Raw genomic sequence first — 18,047 nt, 5'->3', positions numbered from 1 at the left:
GTCATCACTACACATCGGTCATAGTGACATAAATTTTAGGGTAAATTGACTTAAACCAATGTAATAAATATTTCAGTCTTTTTACACTGAGTTAATTTGAATTGCATGTAAGAATAGCTTAAATATAGAACACCTATCCTAGAAATGCCTTGTTACTCTTCACTTTTATGTTTCAGAGAACCATTTAGTTTTTAATTAAGGCATCATGGCACTATATTTGCTATGTGTGAGATATCATCATATCAACTGAATATGTTGGTCTCTACCTGATTTGCCTCAACTCTCTGTTGCACTTAGGATCCAAAGGAAACTATTCTGAGAATATTTTCTTCCAAAACTGGGATTCAGATTTAATAAACCAATGCTCAGATGTTATGGGCAAGGTTATTCTCCCATGAACTCTTACATATTATTTCATCATAGATTTTTTTTTTTTACTAATTGTTTTATTTTTCAACTAGAGTAACATAAAAATTATATTAGTTTCAAGTGTACAACATAGTGATTAGACATTTATATAACTTACAAGGTGATCACCCCAATAAATCTAGTACTCATTTGATACCATACATAGTTTTTACAATATTATTGACTATATTCCTTATGTTATACTTACATCCCCATAACTATTTTGTAACTACCAATTTTTACATCTTAATCCCTTCCCTTTTCTCACCCCCCCAACCTCCCTCCCAGTTAGTAACCATCAAAATGTTCTCTGTATCTATGACTTTGTTTTGTATGTTCCTTTGTTTTGTTCTTTAGATTCCACATATAAATGAAATCATATGGCATTTGTCTTTGACTTACTCCAGTCAGCACAATACATTCTAGGTCCATCCATGTTGTTGCAGATGGCAAGATTTCATTCTTTTTTATGGCTGAGTGATATTCCATTGTATATATGTACCACCTCTTCTTCATCCATTCAGCTATTGATGGACATACCTTGGCCATTGTAAACAATGCTGCAATGAACATATGGATGAGCATGTCCCTTTGAAGTAGTGTTTTGGGTTTCTTCACATAAATACACAGAAGTGCAATTACTGGGTCCTTCTTTGTCTCTTGTTGCAGCCTTTGTTTTAAAGTATATTTTGTTTGGTATAAGCATTGCTACCCCAGTTTTTTGTGTGTTTTTTTCATTTCCATTTTTATGAAATATCTTTTCCATCCCTTTACTTTCAGTCTGTGTGTGTCTTTCGATTTGAAGTTAGTCTCTTGTAGGCAGCATATGTAAGGGTCTTGTTTTCTTATCCAGTCAGTCACCCTATGTCTTTTACTTGGAACATTTACCCCTTTTACATTTAAAGGAATTGTTGATAGATATGTAATTATTGCCATTTTATTATTTATATATTTTATCTTTTTTTTTTCTTCTTCCTTTTCTTCTTAAAGAAGTTTCGCTAACATTTCTTGCAATATTGGTTTGGTGTTGATGAACTTCTTTAGCTTTTTCTTGTCTGGGAAACTCTTTATCTGTCCCTGCATTCTAAATAACAGCTTTGCTAGGTAATCTTGGATGTAGGTCCTTGATTTTAATCACTTTGAATATTTTCTGCCAATCCCTTCTGGCCTGCAAAGTTTCTGTTGAGAAATCAGCTGAGTCTTACAGGAGCTCCCTTGTAGGTAGCTAACTGCTGTTCTGTTGTTGCTTTTAAGATTCTTTGTCCTTAACCTCTGGGACTTTAGTTATGATGTGTCTTGGTGCGGGCCTCTTTGAGTTCACCTTAATTGGGAATCTCTGTGCTTCCTGGGCTTGTATGTCTATTTCCTTTGCCAGGTTAGGGAAGTTTCCTGTCACTTCTTCAAATAGGTTTTCAATTCTTTGCTCTGTCTCTTCTCCTGCTGGTATCCCTATGATGTGAATGTTGGTACGCTTGATGTTGTCCCAGAGACCCCTTAAATTCTGTTTATTTTTTCAGAGTCTTTTTTCTTTTGCTGTTCTGATTGGGTGATTTTTGCTACTTTTACTTCTAACTCGCTGATTGGATCCTTTGCTTCACCTAACTTATTGTTGATTCCCTCTAATGTATTCTTTATTTCAGTTATTGTATTCTTCATTTCTAACTGGTTGCTTTTTATGTTTTCTATTGCTACTTGTATGTTTCCTATCTCTGTGTTAAACTTCTCACTGAGTTCATCTACTCTTCCACTAAGTTCATTGAGTATCCTTATAACCAGTGTTTTGAAGTCTGAGTCTGGTAGATTGCTTGTCTTCATTTTGTTTAGTTATTTTTCTGGAGCTTCATTCTGTTCTTTTATTTGGGATATGTTTCTTTGTCTCCCCATTTTAGTTGCCTTCCTGTGTTTGTTTCTATGTATTAGGTAGGGCTGCTACTCTTAGTAGAGCTGTCTTACATAATAGGTGTCCTGTGGGGCCCAGTGGCACAGTCTCTCTGGTCTCCCTGGTTACCTGAGCTGGGTGCTCCAGGTGTGTCCCTTATGTGGGCTGTGTATGCCCTCCTATTGTAGTTAAGCCTTGGTTGCTGTTTGTATATCACTGGGAGGAATTGACCCCCAGGCTGATTGGTTGTGAGGACTAGGTGTGCCTATAGTGGAGGAGCTGTTGTGTGTGGGCTGGCCCTATAGAGCAGGATTCACTTTAGCAGAGCTCTGGTGCTTTCCCAGTCTGTCCTTTGGGTGTGTCGCGTATGGAGACAGCTGGATGATGCTCTAGTTCAGTCTGAAGCTGGTCACCAGGTGTGCCAGCCCCAGGGCCTCCTGGGAGGGGCCGCTTCATAGGACAAGTTCAGTCCCAGTATGTGCCCTGTCTGGGGCCACCTGGCATGAGCCACAAAGTGATCCAGAGATGGTCACTTCCTGTGCTGAGCTTGGAGGCTCCTGGGAGAGGCCAAGCCATGAACCAAGACTGAGAGTGCTGAGATAGAGGCTGCTTTGTAAGAAATATGGGGTACATTGAGGCCAGATGCTGCTTATTTGGGTTTTGTGAACCTTTGAGAGATTTTAGGGAAGTCTGCAGCATGAGGCAAGACAGACGATTTAGATGGAAAAGCCACTGGATACAGCTTGAGTGGGTCTGCAAGTTGGGTAGGGCAGCTCAGTGAATCACCAGAGCAGGGAAAACAATGTTAGTCAGGTTGATAGAGACTCAGATATAGATGCCGTCTGTGCCTGCACAGCAGAAAGCAGGGGATCAACAAGGAAACAATGGATTCTGCCAGCACTTCTGTCTGGGAGAAAGCCACCCCTCCAGTCCTTGCCCTGAAGCCAGACAACCCAGCTTCTCCCCACATGTCCCTGGCATCCCTTGAGTTGCTGCCCCCCTCAGAGCAAGTGGGTCTGTCAGAGAGTAAGTCTGTGTGCGGGCCCATTAATAGAAATGCCTGGGACTCCAGTGCCCTCCATCCCACTCAGCCACAATCTCCACTGGTTTTCACAGCCAAAAGTTATGGGGACTTACCTTCCCAGCACTGAAAACCTGGGCTGGGGAGATGGGCATGGGGCTGAGACCCCTCATTTCTCTAGGGAGGACCTTCACAGCTTAGATATTGCTCCCAATATTTAACTGCCACAGCAGGTGTGGGAGCAGCTCGCTCCACATCTCTGCCCCTCCTACCAATTTCAAGGTGGCTTCCTCTGTATATCCTTAGTTATAGGACTTCTGTTCAGCTAGACTTTAGGCGATTTTCAGTTATGGTTCTTCTGTAGCTTAGCTACAATTTTGATGTGGTCATGAGATGAGGCGAGCACAATGTTTACCTACTCCAGCATCTTGACCAGAAATCCATCATCATAGATGTTTTTAATCTGAGGTGTAACTTATTCCATTGCATTTGCTGCACTGGAACCTATAAATAGCTTCTTTATAGAGACAGATGAGGGTTCCGTTTTCTAGAATAAAGATATATATAATGTTAGGCAATTTGGAGAAAACCTTTTCACTGCTCTTGTAAAAAAATTCTGTTCTAAAATGGAGAATAAAAATTAAAAGTCAAATGAAAACACAGAAAGAAAGGATGGAAATTGAAGATCACCTTAGAAAAGAAGGAGAACCAAGAAGAGAAAAATGTAACTACCTGAAGGTGGCAAGGAACTCTGAAATTAAAATGTTTTTAAGTTGAAAATTCCCTTATATTTTCCTCAACTAAGATAATTCTATAATTTTAAAATTTTGCTCTTTCTCTCTCCTCAAATGCTACAATAATTAATCTTACATTCACTAAATGGTTTTATGTGAACATCAGTGAGGACCCATTTTTCTGCGTGGATGAAGAAATTTGGCTTAGAAATTGGATTAGTTATACATGTTTGGAAACAGCTTATATGTAGTACAACAGTTTCCACTTAAACATAAGGTTGTGATTATATACATCTTTGCAGATGTGAAATTTAAATATAACAACATTTCCTGAGTGACACAATGCATCATTTAAAGACCCATAGCAGAATGAACTGTACTTTGTTATTTTAAGAGTTTTTCATAGATGTTAAAAATTCACTAGAAGAGTCAATTCTATCCAATTTTTATGGAGTTTTTAGCTAAACATGGTACACACTGCCTTTTACGCAACTAATATTTATTTTTCCTTTCATCCTACTAACAAATTCTTATTTTGTTCAAAGCAACATCACTAAAAATGCTGACCTCCTGATGCTCCCTGGCATACAGGGTAGGTAATGTGACACCTCTGGCCAAAGGCAAGCGGCAATCTGTTGTGCATGTATCACAAGTTTCAATTCTCCTAAGACAGGTGTTAGTCCGTCACTCTTCCATCTTATTCTTTCCTGATGCTTAGATGTGAAGTATAGGGGTGCAAGAACCAGCTTGCAGCCATGAGGCAACAAGCATGATGAGGATGGCTAGGATGGTGGAAGACAAGGAAGGAAGGAGCCTGGGTCCCTAATGGTGTCACTGTGCATCACTCTGGTCAAGCCCTATCTCATGTCTAGTCTTTCACGACATGACAAAACTCTTCTGTTTAAGCCACTATGTTGGAGTTTTCTATTATTTGTAGCTATGTGCAATCCTAACTCATACAGTAACCTATTTTCTTACAGATTCTTTGCCCTTTTCTGTTAAGGTGAGATGTGCCAAATACTTCTGAGATAATATAGTGCTTTATTTAACATAGTGATATATTTCCATATAATTTGAAAACAGCCACTGCCCTAAGCCTTGCAAGTGAGACTCTTGCCCCAGTGGTCTTGGTTACTCCCCGGAGGACTATTGGACTTTCCATGATCTAGCAGGGATCCCAGGTCAACGTCAAGGGCAGCAAGGGACCTCCAGAACCTTGCTCCAGCTGGGCTGTGTATTCTTCCAGCTAGGTTTTTCTCATGCCTTAAGGTTGTTAAAGACTTTGAATATCATCTCAGATAAAGCATCATTGGGACAGCATCAATAATATTTTATATGCTTTATATGGTGATATTATATACAATATATTTAATGCCCATTTACTTATTTTTCTAATAGAAAACTTTCTGAATTTCCTTCTTTCAATTTTAAAAAGATGTCCATTAACTTATTTTCCTTTATAGCATATAACCTGGGTAACAAGAGTCTATTATTCAGTTCTGGGTGGATCTTTTTCTGATTTTCTGTGGCCAAATTTATTTAGTCTTATGCTCCAGGGATCTGCATCTCTCAGGCCTCCTCATCTCTGCCTTATCTCCTCACCGCCTTAAGTAAGGGACAGAGAAGAACTTGAATATTTGAACTGGAATAAATCATGAGTACTCTGTATTTAATACACTCCTCATTATAAAGCAGGTATTTCTTACTCTATTCCCAGATACTCAGTTGTATAAAGTCTCAGCTTTTTCTATGATCACTTCAAGCCAAAGAAGATGTATTTGGCTTTCTTTCTTTTTACAGATGTCACAGAAGGCAGTCCTAAAATCTGCGTTTACTTTTCCTCCTCCTCTTCTTTTTAAACTTTATATTCCTTTATCGGGGAGGGGGAAGGGGAGAAGCCCCATTTTTATTTCTCTACCTCTATTTTACTTCCAGTCTCTATTTCCTCTCCCAATTTTCACTTTTCCTAATTAGATGCAATGGGAGGGGCTCACCACTGTCTTGCATTAGAATTGAAATTCTCGCAGTCATTAAAAATATACACAAAAGGGAATTACATGGTTGGACAGAGTTAGGAAGAGATTACTAAACTCAGCGAGCTGCTCTGTTAGATAACCCATTAAAAAATATACTGTAATTTATGTGTTAAAAAAGTTTTTTTTAAAGGATAAAATCATAACTCTCATACAAATATAAAATGAGCACGTCAAAAATTTTACTTAACTCACTGTTTAATGAGGAAATCAGTACATGTTACAATTAGCTCAAAAGACAACTTACAGTCAGATGAGGAATGCTGAAATGCATATATAAATGGATGGAACACTGGCCCCAAAAAGTCATTGTTCACAGAGCAATAATCAATAGCTTTCCACCAGACACAATTTGTGTTTCTATGGACAGGAGTTATTTGCATTACTATCTGTTTTCTACAAGTTAATTTCTATCACTACAAAGTTGTAAAATAGCCCAGTCAAAGACAAGCAAAGGTGATCACCAGGAGTATGAACTAGCAAGAACACCCCAGAAATTTCAAAATCTATCACAACTTTTCCTTACACATGTAACCTGGTAAAGTATAACCAAAAGGTGGTGCTCTTTCTTGCCCCCATCCTGGGAACTGATTTAATGGCCTTTTCTAGGAGTCAATAAAAATGGGGGTGAAGGCGAGTGGGTGGGGAAGGAGGACAGTTTTAAAGAACAAGACTAGGAAACTAAGTGAGAGTGAGGCAAACTGTCCTTTCCGACAAGACTTGCAGCAGTGTTAAGCTCTTGGGCCCTAAAACCACAATTCATGGTTCAAATCCCATTTTTGCCACTTAATACGCTTATTACCTACTGAGCAAGTTACTTAGTTTATTGAAGCCCCAGTTTCTTTATCTAGGTAATGGGGTTACTAGTAGCACCTAACTGATAAGTTTGTTGAAGGAGGTAAAGTGAAATGGCCCAAGTAAAATGCTTAGCATAATAACTGGCTTGGCAAAGTGCCCGTTAAATGTTCGTTGTCATTAATGTTTTGGTCAGTATTATCATTTTCTTTTAAATGAAACTAATATGTCCAAGCAAAACCAGCTCAGAAGGATATGATAACATCAAATTAAATTTTAAACAGGTTGATTAAGGAATACTTGGTATATAATAACCTAGATATATTTAAAGTATACAATTTAAGTTTGACATATATGTATCGTGAAACCATTGCCATAATGAACATATCCATTATCTCCAAAATTCCCTCATGACTGTAATTTCTTCCTCACCCTTCCCTGTTTCCCATCCCCATTTCCAGACAACTATTGATCTATTTCTTTGTCACTATAAATTAGTTTGCATTTTCTAGAAGGTTTATAAATGTAACCATATAGTATGCTTTTTTTGTTGTTGTTGTTGTTTTTTTTTGTTTGTTTTTTTTTGTCTGGCTTCTTTCACTGGCTTCTTTCATCCTGTAGCCTGTATTAATAGTTCAATTATTTTAATTGCCAAGTAGCATTCCATTATACGTACCTACCACAATTTATTTACCCATTCATCTGTTGATGAAATGTGTATTGTCTCCCATTTTTAACTGTTAAAAATAAAGGTGTCATAAACATTTATGTACAAGTGTTTGTATGGATTAATTCCTCATTTGGGTAAATAACTAAGAGTGAAATTGTTAAATTATATGGTAGGTATATTTAACTTTTTAAGAAACTGTTATATAATTTCTACATACTATATGTATATTATTTTTATATTAAAATACATAATTTTTATAAAAAATTGTTTCTATAATTTTTCATTCCAGCAGCAATATATGAGAGCTCCTATTGCTGTACAACCTTGCCAGTGCTTGGTATGACGAGTCTTTAATTCTAGCTATTCTTTTTTTTTTTAATTTTATTGGGGAATATTGGGGAACAGTGTGTTTCTCCAGGGCCCATCAGCTCCAAGTCGTTCTCCTTCAATCTAGTTGTGGAGGGCGCAGCTCAGCTCCAAGTCCAGTTGCCATTTTCAATCACAGGGGGCACAGCCCACCATCCCATGAGGGAATTGAACTGGCAGCCTTATTGTTAAGGGCTTGCGCTCTAACCAACTGAGCCATCCGGTGACACTTCTGGAAGCTTAGCCGCAGCTCGTTGTCTCCATTCTAGTTGTGCAGGGCACAGATCACTGGCCCATGTGGGAATCGAACCCACAGCCCTGTTGTCCAGAGCTCGTGCTCCAACCAACTGGGCCATCTGGCCGCCCTAATTCTAGCTAGTCTAATAATTGTATGGTAGCATCTCATTGTGATTTTAATTTAAATTTCTCTAATGACTAATGATATTGAGCATCTTTTTATGGGCTGACTGTCATGTACTTCTGAGCTAATATAAGATGCTTTGCTAAAACTATTGTGGGACTTTGGTCAGTTGGGTAGTAAATTCATGTGTAATATAGTTCATCTAACCTAAACCCACAGCCATAACAGGTAAAGTTTAAAATCCATAGACAAAGTCCAAAACATGTAAACATCTTCCTGGCTCATAAACAGAGAGCAGTGTGAATGAGTAAATAGGACTGAAGCTGAAGTCCTCCCAGAAAATGGGCCTAGAAACAGAAGTGGGGAATGGATGGCTCCTGCTGGTATGAAGATTAAAAATTCATAGAGAAGGGGAACCTTGAAGCTCATGGCTTGTGTGGGGTCTCCCCTCCTCACACCTATAAAAGGAAGCTGAGAAAAGGCCCCATGCTCTCTGCTTTTCTCCTTGCTGCTGATCTGCTGTCTGGGGCTTACAGGACACTATAGGCTAAAGAAGCAAGATAATTATGACTAGGAACTGAGTCAGCTAGCTGCCCTCTGGCCCCAAGGCCTAAATCCATTATAAACCCATAGGTCATAATAGTGTAGGAATCCCAGGACACATTATAAGACTCAATTCTGGACCTGCGGTCTGAAGGCATGGGAACATAACTAAAAGTAGGATAGGTGGAAGAGACTGATAACAAACCAAAACAACAACAAAAAATACATCAAAACAAAATCTACTCTTCAAAATGAACCACATGAAAAAAGTAATGATAAAAAAGTCAACAAAATCAACAACCACAACATAAATTCACCTTATATGAAGTCAATTATAAAATATGACAAAGACCTTAAAATAAGTTTGCTTTCTTCAAAAAAAGAAATGAAGGAATTGCATTCATTGACGAGAACAAGATTTCATGAAACAAAATAGGCACAAAAATATATGGATAGGAAAAAGAATTCGTTAGAAACATTGGAAACTAAAAATTATACTTGCAATACAAAATATAGAAGATGAATAAACTCTAGCTAGGTATGGTAATTGCAAAGAATGGTCATACATTCTTTGTAGCTCTTATCATCAAAAGGTAGAGTCTATCATTTCCCCACCCCGTGAACCTGGGCTAGGCAACGTGACTTGTTTTAGCCATGGATCACTAGCAAAAGTGATACAACAGAGGCCTGAAAAACACTTGAGTATTGGGTCTTACACAATTTTGCTACTGGAAACACTGAAGTCAGCAAGAAAGAAGCCTGGGTTACCTCCTGGGTAAGTGAGAGATCACATGGAATGAGGGGTTCAGCCATTGCTGCCCAGACCCTTGCTGACCTGCTTGGTGAAGGGAGTTGCATGAGAGAGTCCTGGCAAGACTAGCAGAAAAACCACCTAGCCAACCCACAAAATCATGAGAAATAATAAATTGTTCTTATTTTAAACCCCTGAATTTTGAAGTGATTTGTTAGGCAGCAACAGATAATTCATACACTGGCACAGTGAAAAAGAAACTTAGGTAATGAGAATATAGTCTGAGGAATTCACCTAAAACACAGCGCAGAGAGACAAGGAGATTAAAATATGAAAAGGCAATTAAGAAATATATAGAGGATCAAGAGTTCTAGAGGAAGAGAACAGAGGGACTGGCAGAGAGGTAACATTTGAAACAATAGCGTGCAATTTTCCAGAACTGAAGAAAAGTCAGGAATCTCCAGCTCCAAAAGTATTAAGGTATATTTTATATAAAATGAAATAATTTACATATAAATTAAAGTTTACTGTTCTTACGAGCTGTTTGCATATTGACTTGAAAATGTGAATTCGGTTCAAGTTAAACTGAAAAGGGTCAGTTTCTCATTTTGAAATCCAAGTTTCTTAAAATTTGGCAAGTGGCTAGGATGGTGGCGAGGGAGGCGTCCTTAGCAAGTGTCAGCATATTGAAGTGTTTTGTCTGTCAAGCCTCCCTTTCCTTTAGGAACTAACCCTCCCATAAGCCACATGATTTTGATCGGCTCGACATCACAAATTCTCAATCCCAGCTCCATGATTGCAGGGAGGTTTATGAACCAAGATGATTCAGTGTTTTTCTCTCCCAGGAATTTTACATTTTAGATAAATTCATTATTAAAATGCCGACATTCTTGTATTGCACATATGCAGCATATTATTTCTTTCATTTCTAAGAATTTGAGAAAGGGGAGGCACACACATGCGCTCCGACCACCGTTTTGATCTAATCTTTCTTACATGTTCTTATTCCACTTAAGTTACACATTTTTCAAAATGGGAGATAAAAAGCTGCAAATTTAACATCAGGAAAAAGGCTGCTAGAGACAGACATATTAACAGCATTGAAGAATGACAGACTGGAGACTGATAGTAAGGAAGAAAACCAAAAAGCTTTAAAAAGGAGACACTACTAGTCAAAACCCTCAGTGGGATGTTAATGTAGGGCTATATATACACATGTTTCCGCAGACGCTGAGGGCACCAGTAGGAGTTGAATATACAATGATAACTGTGTGGGTCATTAAGGCATTTTAAAGTACTTTTTTTTTTTTGTACTCTGTTTAATAAGGCAGGAAAGTGGCAAGAGTGCCTATACATTTGTAAAAAGATTTCTATCAAAACAAAACTTTTACTGTTTAAAGGAATAAACACTCCTGTAAGATTTATTTCACAAGAACCTGGGATTTTTACTCTATTAGCTAAAATCTGAAATTTATCAATATTTTTTTGATTTTCTACTTTGTCATGATCATGTTTTCATAAAAATCACTCTAGAGTTCCATGCGGATAAAAATACAATGTTTTTCTTTTCTTGGTAGGGTATGTAATGTTTTAAATTTTATCTAAGGAAAATTTTCTCTTCTGTGTAGTTCAGAAGAGTTCCATTTTTCAAAAGGTGACTCTGTGTCCCGTCAGCTTGTTTGTATTTAATGCATTGACTACTGATTGTTCTGAGTCACAAAAAAATCAGGACCTAATTATTTCTGCTACTAGAAAATTGTGAGCAGAGCTTTCCCCAATTATCTTCTTTCAGACATGTTTGAATTATGTTAAAAAGTGTGCTGTGTAAGGACTAATTTTCATATTAGGAAATAAAAAAGATGAAATAAAAGCTCAGGTTAACTAATTTGTCATTTGGTACTAGCCTTCTTTTAAAATAGGAATGAATCTCCTGTACTCTGACGAATGTTATCCAGTCTCTGCTCAAATGCTTCAAGTTACAAGGGGTTCATAACTTTACAAGACACCCCTTTTTATCTTTAGACAGCTCACATTGTTAAAACAGTGTGTTGCTTATACTGAAGCAAATATGCCTTCCTGTAACATATCACTTAATTCAAAATAGTGCCATTAATGTTTCTATATGTAGGTCCCAAGCCTATTCGTGGTTCACCTTCTATCTTGTTTTCATTTGTCTAAATTAAATTTCTCTAATTTCTTATATAGACATCTTTTGAAAACTAAATGAAAACCAAACTTTCTTCCTTCTTTCCTCCTTCTATTCATCCCTCTTTTCCTTCCATCCTTCCTTTGTTCCCCCTAATTCAGTCCAAAAGCCATGAAGTAGAGCTAAGTAAAGTAGGGGTGTATGTGGTGGGAGAGGAGTGATGACGTAGCACATGGTATTAGAGCCAGAATGAGGTGAAAACACAAGTCTTGACAGGAGATGCAGGCTCAAATGATGTCATCAGGGCTCCCTCCATCTCTTGGCTTCCAATCAGTAGCAATATGGCCACTCTAACTCCAGATTTAATTAAAACAGAAGTCTGGGGCTCAACTCTCTCAATCCAATCCCTGAATCAGTAACTGCAGCTGGCTTGGAATACCATGATTGGCTGAGATTAGGTCATGTTCCAGCACCTTTGGTGAGCATGAATTTAAGTTAATTCCATCCACATTACACAGAGATTAAAAAAGGGATTGTGGAAATGTCTGGGGCCTTGTTTGTTTGTTTGGTTAGTTTTTTAAAAAAATTTTGTAGTAGTTTATTTGAGCCAAAACTGATAATTGCCAGGAAGCAAAATCTCAAATGCTTCTGTCTGGGTCTTGTTAAGAGGAGGAGAAATAGATCCCAGGTAAGCTAAAACAAGAAATGTCTAATCTAGGTGTTAATATTTTGAGTAACAATATCTAGACATTTTTTTATAGATATGTATTTCTTACAACAGGATCATTCCATAGAAACTCTATTTTATGACTTGTTTTTACTTAAGACCAATTATAAAAATCTTTCCATGTCAATGCCTATTCTTTTAAAAAATCATTTGATAGCTACAAAATACCAATTTTATTTAATAGTCCTTTTCTTTGTTAAACAACACTGTGCAGACTGTTTACACACAACTCTTTGTATTCTATTCCAGGTATTTTCTCAGATAAATCCTTAAAGATAGGACCATCAAGTCAAAGAATAAGATAATTGTTAGGATTTTCAACCATTTGTAAGTACCATTCTTCATTTAGCATTCAAGAAACACTCAACAATGTTTGTTGACTATTATTTTGCCTATCCATCCTCCAATTCATCAATGCCTCTCTATATTAGTGTCAAAAAGGAGCATGAAACTCCCAGTCTGTGTACAGATATTAGTGGGATGAATACTTTCTTTTCCTAAAAAGTACACATTTATTTTTCAAGTGCTTATGATTGTATTAATTTGTATATTTAGCAATATTGATATTTACACCTTTTTGTTGTCCCCTCCCCTCTGATAAAAAAATAACCCTTTTATCCGAGTTAGTCTGTGTAACAGTAATTATGACATGTCACTTCCGAGATGTGGCTATAAAAGACAATGTGGGTATCTATCTATCATTCACTTGGTAGTAAGTCAGCTGCCATGTTTTGAGGACAGTTAGGCAACCTCTCAAGAAGCCCCCAAGGGGGAGGAACTGGGGTTTCTAGTCAATGACTAGCAAGGTACTGAGGCCTGCCTAACACCCACATGAGTGAGCTTGGGTTCTCCTCCAGTTGAGTCTTGAGATAACTGCAGCCAAGCTGATAGCATGACTGAAATCTAATGGAGATTTCGAGATAGAAAGAGTAAAGCTGCTCCCCGATTCCTGACCCACATAAAGTGTGAGATAATAAATGTTTGTTCTGTGGATGAAAAAGGGGAGCTGTAATATATCTAACCAAAAGTAATATCACAGGATATCTGAACATGAATTCTTAACCAGGCAGGTCAGGGGTAGTCACACCTCAACCTACAATTCCCCTAGTAAAAGGTTATCTTTGCCTTAAGCAAGCCCTGTCCATTATTTTTGTACATCTAGGTTAATACACCCTTGAAATGCCTCTTTTTTAGACCCTTCAGAAGTTTAACCACCCTCAAGAGAGCACATAATCTTGTTAACCATTCTGTAATCCAATTCTCACTTTGCTTTCTCCCACCTTCATGTAATCTTCCTTATGTTCCTTCCTCAATTCCAAAGTTATAAAAGAAACTGCAAAACTGTCATTCTCCAGAGCATTTGAGATCTTGCTTCCCAGCATTGTCATCAGTTTGGCTCAAATAAAATTTTATAAAAATTCTTTCCAGCTTTGGACATACTTATGTTGACAGTTCTTTTAAGATACTAAGATTTAGGGACAATTTGTTACACAGCAATAAAAATCATATATACCCTATACTGTTAAAGAGATTAAACTTTTAATAAAAACCTTTCCACAAAGAAAACTGCCAGCCAGATGGCTTCACTAGTGTGTTCTATCAAACATTTAATTAAAAATTAGTATTAAACTTACACAAACTCTTTCAGAAAATAGAGGAGAAAATGAAGTAATTCTCACTTCATTTGATAAGGTCAGTACAATGTTATTACCAAAACAAGATGAAAATACTACAAGAAAAAATTCATGAACTAATATTTCTCATAACCATAGATGCAAGAAACCATCACAAAATATTAACCCATCAAATTAATATATATTAAGACTATAATATATCGTGACCACAAAGGGTTTAAACATAAATGCAAGATTCTTTTCACATTAAAAAATCAGCGTCATTTAGATTACATCCTAACAGTTTAAAACAGGAAAAAACCCACAATCATTGCAAGAAATGAACAAACAGTATTTGGCAAAATTTAGCACCTATTCAAAATAAAAATTTACATCAAACTAGAGATAGATAGAAATTTCACTGATCTGATAGAATGAGATAGGGCAAGCCAATTGTTCAGTGTTGAAATATTAAAACTTTCCCCCCCTTCTGTTCCACATTGTATGAGCTAGACATTCTAGCCAAGGCAGTGAGGGAAAAAACAAAAAAAAAAGACAAGATTTGAGGGAAAACAAAACTATTTTCAGATGATATGATTGTGCACTGAAGATCCTAAAAATTCTCCAATATGTACTAAATGTAAGTGAATTTAACATGTTGAGAATCTAAAGTCAGTATGCAAAACAATTATTTTTCTCTATAAATTGAAAAAGGAGAGTTTTTAAAAATTAGCATTTGCAATAGCATCCAAAAAACAATAAAATGGTTAAAAATAAATATAACAAAAAAGCTGTAGAACCTCTACACTGAAAACTACAAAACACTGCTGAGAGCAACTAAAGCAGACCTAAATAAATAAAAAGATACACAATCTTCTTAGATGAGAAGACTCAATATTTTAAAGATGTAAATTCTTTCCAATTTGATCTATATATTCAATGAAATCTTAATAGAAATAGCTGCAATAATTTTGAGAAGTTGATAAGCTGATTCTAAAACTCATCTGGAAGATTTAAATAACCTACATTGCCAAAATAATCTTAAAAGTTAGAAGGCTTACATTACTTGATTTCAAGACTTGTGTAAAGGTATAGTAATCAAAACATTGTGGTGTCGGTCAAAATATAGACAAATAGATCAAGGGCACAAGATAAAGAGCCGCTGAATACACCTGTGTATATATGGTCAAATGATTTGATACAAAAGCACCAAAGTACTATGGTGAAAAAAAGTTTTCAATCAGTGGTGCAGGAACATTTGGATATCCATATGGAAAAAAAAAAAAAAAATGAACACACCTACCCCTACCTACTCCATATTATCCACCAAAATTAATTCAAGAGAGTTCACAGACTTAAATGTAATAGCTAAATTTAGAAAGTTCTAGAAAAATCCATTGTAAAACAGCTTTGCAATCTTGGATAAAATGAAAATTTCTTAGCAACGACACAGAAAGCACTAATCATAAAAGGAAAAAAAATGTTGTTAATTGAAGTTCGTCACAATAAAATCTGTTCTTCCAAAGACACCACTAAGAAATAAATGGTCAATTCACAAACTGGGAGAAAATATTTGCATCATATATATCTGACAAAGAACTTATTGCTCAGCATCATCAAGCACAGGAAAACAAATTGAAACAATGACATACTTCCTATTAGAGAGGTTAAAATTAAAAAAAAAAAAGAAGTCTTGCAACACCAAATGCTGTCAAGAATACACAACTTTAGAACTTTCAAAAATTCTCATAATGCTAGAGGGAATGAAAATGGTAAATCACTTTGGGAACTAGTGTGGCAGTTTTTTATAAAGTTGTATGTTTACACAGCATTGCACTTACTTCCTGATGGTTAGACAAGAGAAGTGAAAATATGTATCAACAGAAAGCCTAATAGAAGAATGTTTATAGCGACTCTATTCATAATTGTAAAAACTGGAAACTGCTCAGATGTCTGTCCATCAATAGGAGAATGGATAAACAAACTGGTATATTCATACACATCAAAGGGTTAAATTAGTGGCATACTTGGCAACATGGTTGTATCTCAAAAAATATTTTGCTAAGTGAAAGAAGCCAGGGTCCAAAAAGTACATATTGCATAACTCTACTTATATGAAGTTCTACACCTGGCAAAATTAATCTTTTGTGATAGTAATCAGAACAGTGCTGCTTTCCAGGTGGGAGGGACTGACCAGGAAAAGAAACCTAGGGAACTTCCTGAAGAGAGAAATGTTCTGTAACTTGAGAGGTGAGGGTTACATTGGTACCTTCATTGGTTAAAACTGAAAGATACCCTTAAAATCTATGCATTTCATGGTGTCTTCATCGTATATCAATAAATTTTAAAATAGCATACATTTTAATCGTTGTTCTCCATTAGAGCCTCTCGTTCATCAACCCATTAATTAGCACACATCAGGCAGGGTAATTCAATTTCCAATGAATCAATCTATTTGAATCTTTATGCAGTCAATGTTGCCCATTGTCTCCAAGAATATCAGAGTTGCTGAATCATGTTAAATAAAGCTATGCTATGTTAATCATGTTAAATAAAGCTATTCAACATACTAATAGGTCCAGTTATTCTAACTATTGATGAGATTAGACACAGAAGTCAATTTTAAGTTTCATAATTTGTTAATTATTCATTTTACACTTATTTTGCTTTGTCTATCATGTGCTATATTTATTTAACGTATTGTGGTATTTAACTTCTTTAATAAATCAGATAGTGTCTATTTCCTGGCAACTTGTATTTTGTTCCAAAAGGTGAAATACACAGTATATAAAATAAAGAAGACTAGCAGAATAGGATTAAACATGAAATCCTTCTAAATTGAATGGTGGGGGCTTGGGAGGAGGAACATTGGAGCAGGGTATTGAATAAGAGGAAGAATGAAAGGAGTTAGGGAGTCACTGGATGATAAATTTAGTTGTGCTTGGTCTGAATCAAAGAGATGTCATGGGGCCACTTTTTCCAGAATGGTCCAAAAAATGGCAGAAAGAATGGGAAAGAAGCCATTGTTTATTTATAACATGTTCATTACAAACCTCTTCAGTTACAGAGGCAACCATGATAAAATATTATTATCCAAAAATGAAAACTATTTTTTTGTAGAGGTCTGATTTAACTAAAGCAATATTATTAAAAGTATTCCACTCTGTAATGATTGTACAGATTTCTTTGTTTCAATGGTTTATGAGTTAATAAGTTTTGGTTCCATCAATATCTATCAATATCTAGTTGAAGAGCATTTGTGTATTATAGATAACACTATTAAGGATTAAATATATTATGTTATTTTAGAATCTAATTATTTTAGATAGTTATTACTGTAATATGCAATGATGGTTTATAATAATAACGGTGATAATGAGACTGCTAATGCTCCTTGAGTTCTTAATATGTATCAAGTAGTATTCAAATATTTTCCATGGATTTGTCCAAATAAATCTTCACAGCAACACTAGGACACAGTACTGTTATTATTTCTATTTTACAGATAAGGCAAGTGAGCTAAAGAGTGTATAACTCACATTCAATGTTATTTAACTAGCAATGAGTAGTCCAAAGCTTTCCTCTTAACCAGCATTCTATGATTCAAAGATGTCAATTTGCATGTAATCGAATGCTCACCTAGATGCTCTTTTCTTTTAAAAATATTCTACTGATAACATTGCTACTTTCAAAGTCCTTTTTTCTTAGGGTTGTTTATTGTTTATTTGTGATAGCATCTTCAAAGAACAGGGACAGCAATCTTATTGATGTGTTCTTCAGTGTAAAAATGAAGCTTTTATCCAGCATAAAAATATTAATACAATCTTTTCCCAGAGAGATGGATTATCAGGGAAAGTAAATGACAACAATCTCTGGCAATAAAAGTAATGAGATAGACAGGACAAAAGTAATGACATCCTCTAGCATAATCTCGGCAGAAAATAACTAAATCACTTTGAAGGAGATAAATGGTTACAAAACACCATCCTGTCTAATATGG

At 36.1% G+C, this 18,047-nt stretch overlaps 1 long non-coding RNA gene across 1 annotated transcript in view; it reads right to left on the bottom strand.

The window, feature by feature from the left end:
* Positions 1 to 1,401: 1,401 nt before the first annotated feature.
* LOC141572868 (uncharacterized) overlaps positions 1,402 to 18,047 on the bottom strand; it is a 702,493-nt gene continuing 685,847 nt past the window's right edge. The window contains exon 10 of the long non-coding RNA XR_012498339.2: positions 1,402 to 3,855. This is a non-coding gene — a long non-coding RNA (uncharacterized LOC141572868). The remainder of the gene's footprint in view (positions 3,856 to 18,047) is intronic.

This window comes from Rhinolophus sinicus, chromosome 17 (genome assembly GCF_057876585.1).
Source record: "Rhinolophus sinicus isolate RSI-liver-muscle chromosome 17, RSI-T2T, whole genome shotgun sequence".
Classification (NCBI taxonomy): Eukaryota; Metazoa; Chordata; class Mammalia; order Chiroptera; family Rhinolophidae; genus Rhinolophus; species Rhinolophus sinicus.
The sequence above is the reverse complement of the archived record's forward strand: the minus strand, read 5'-3'. Positions and strand labels throughout refer to the sequence as shown.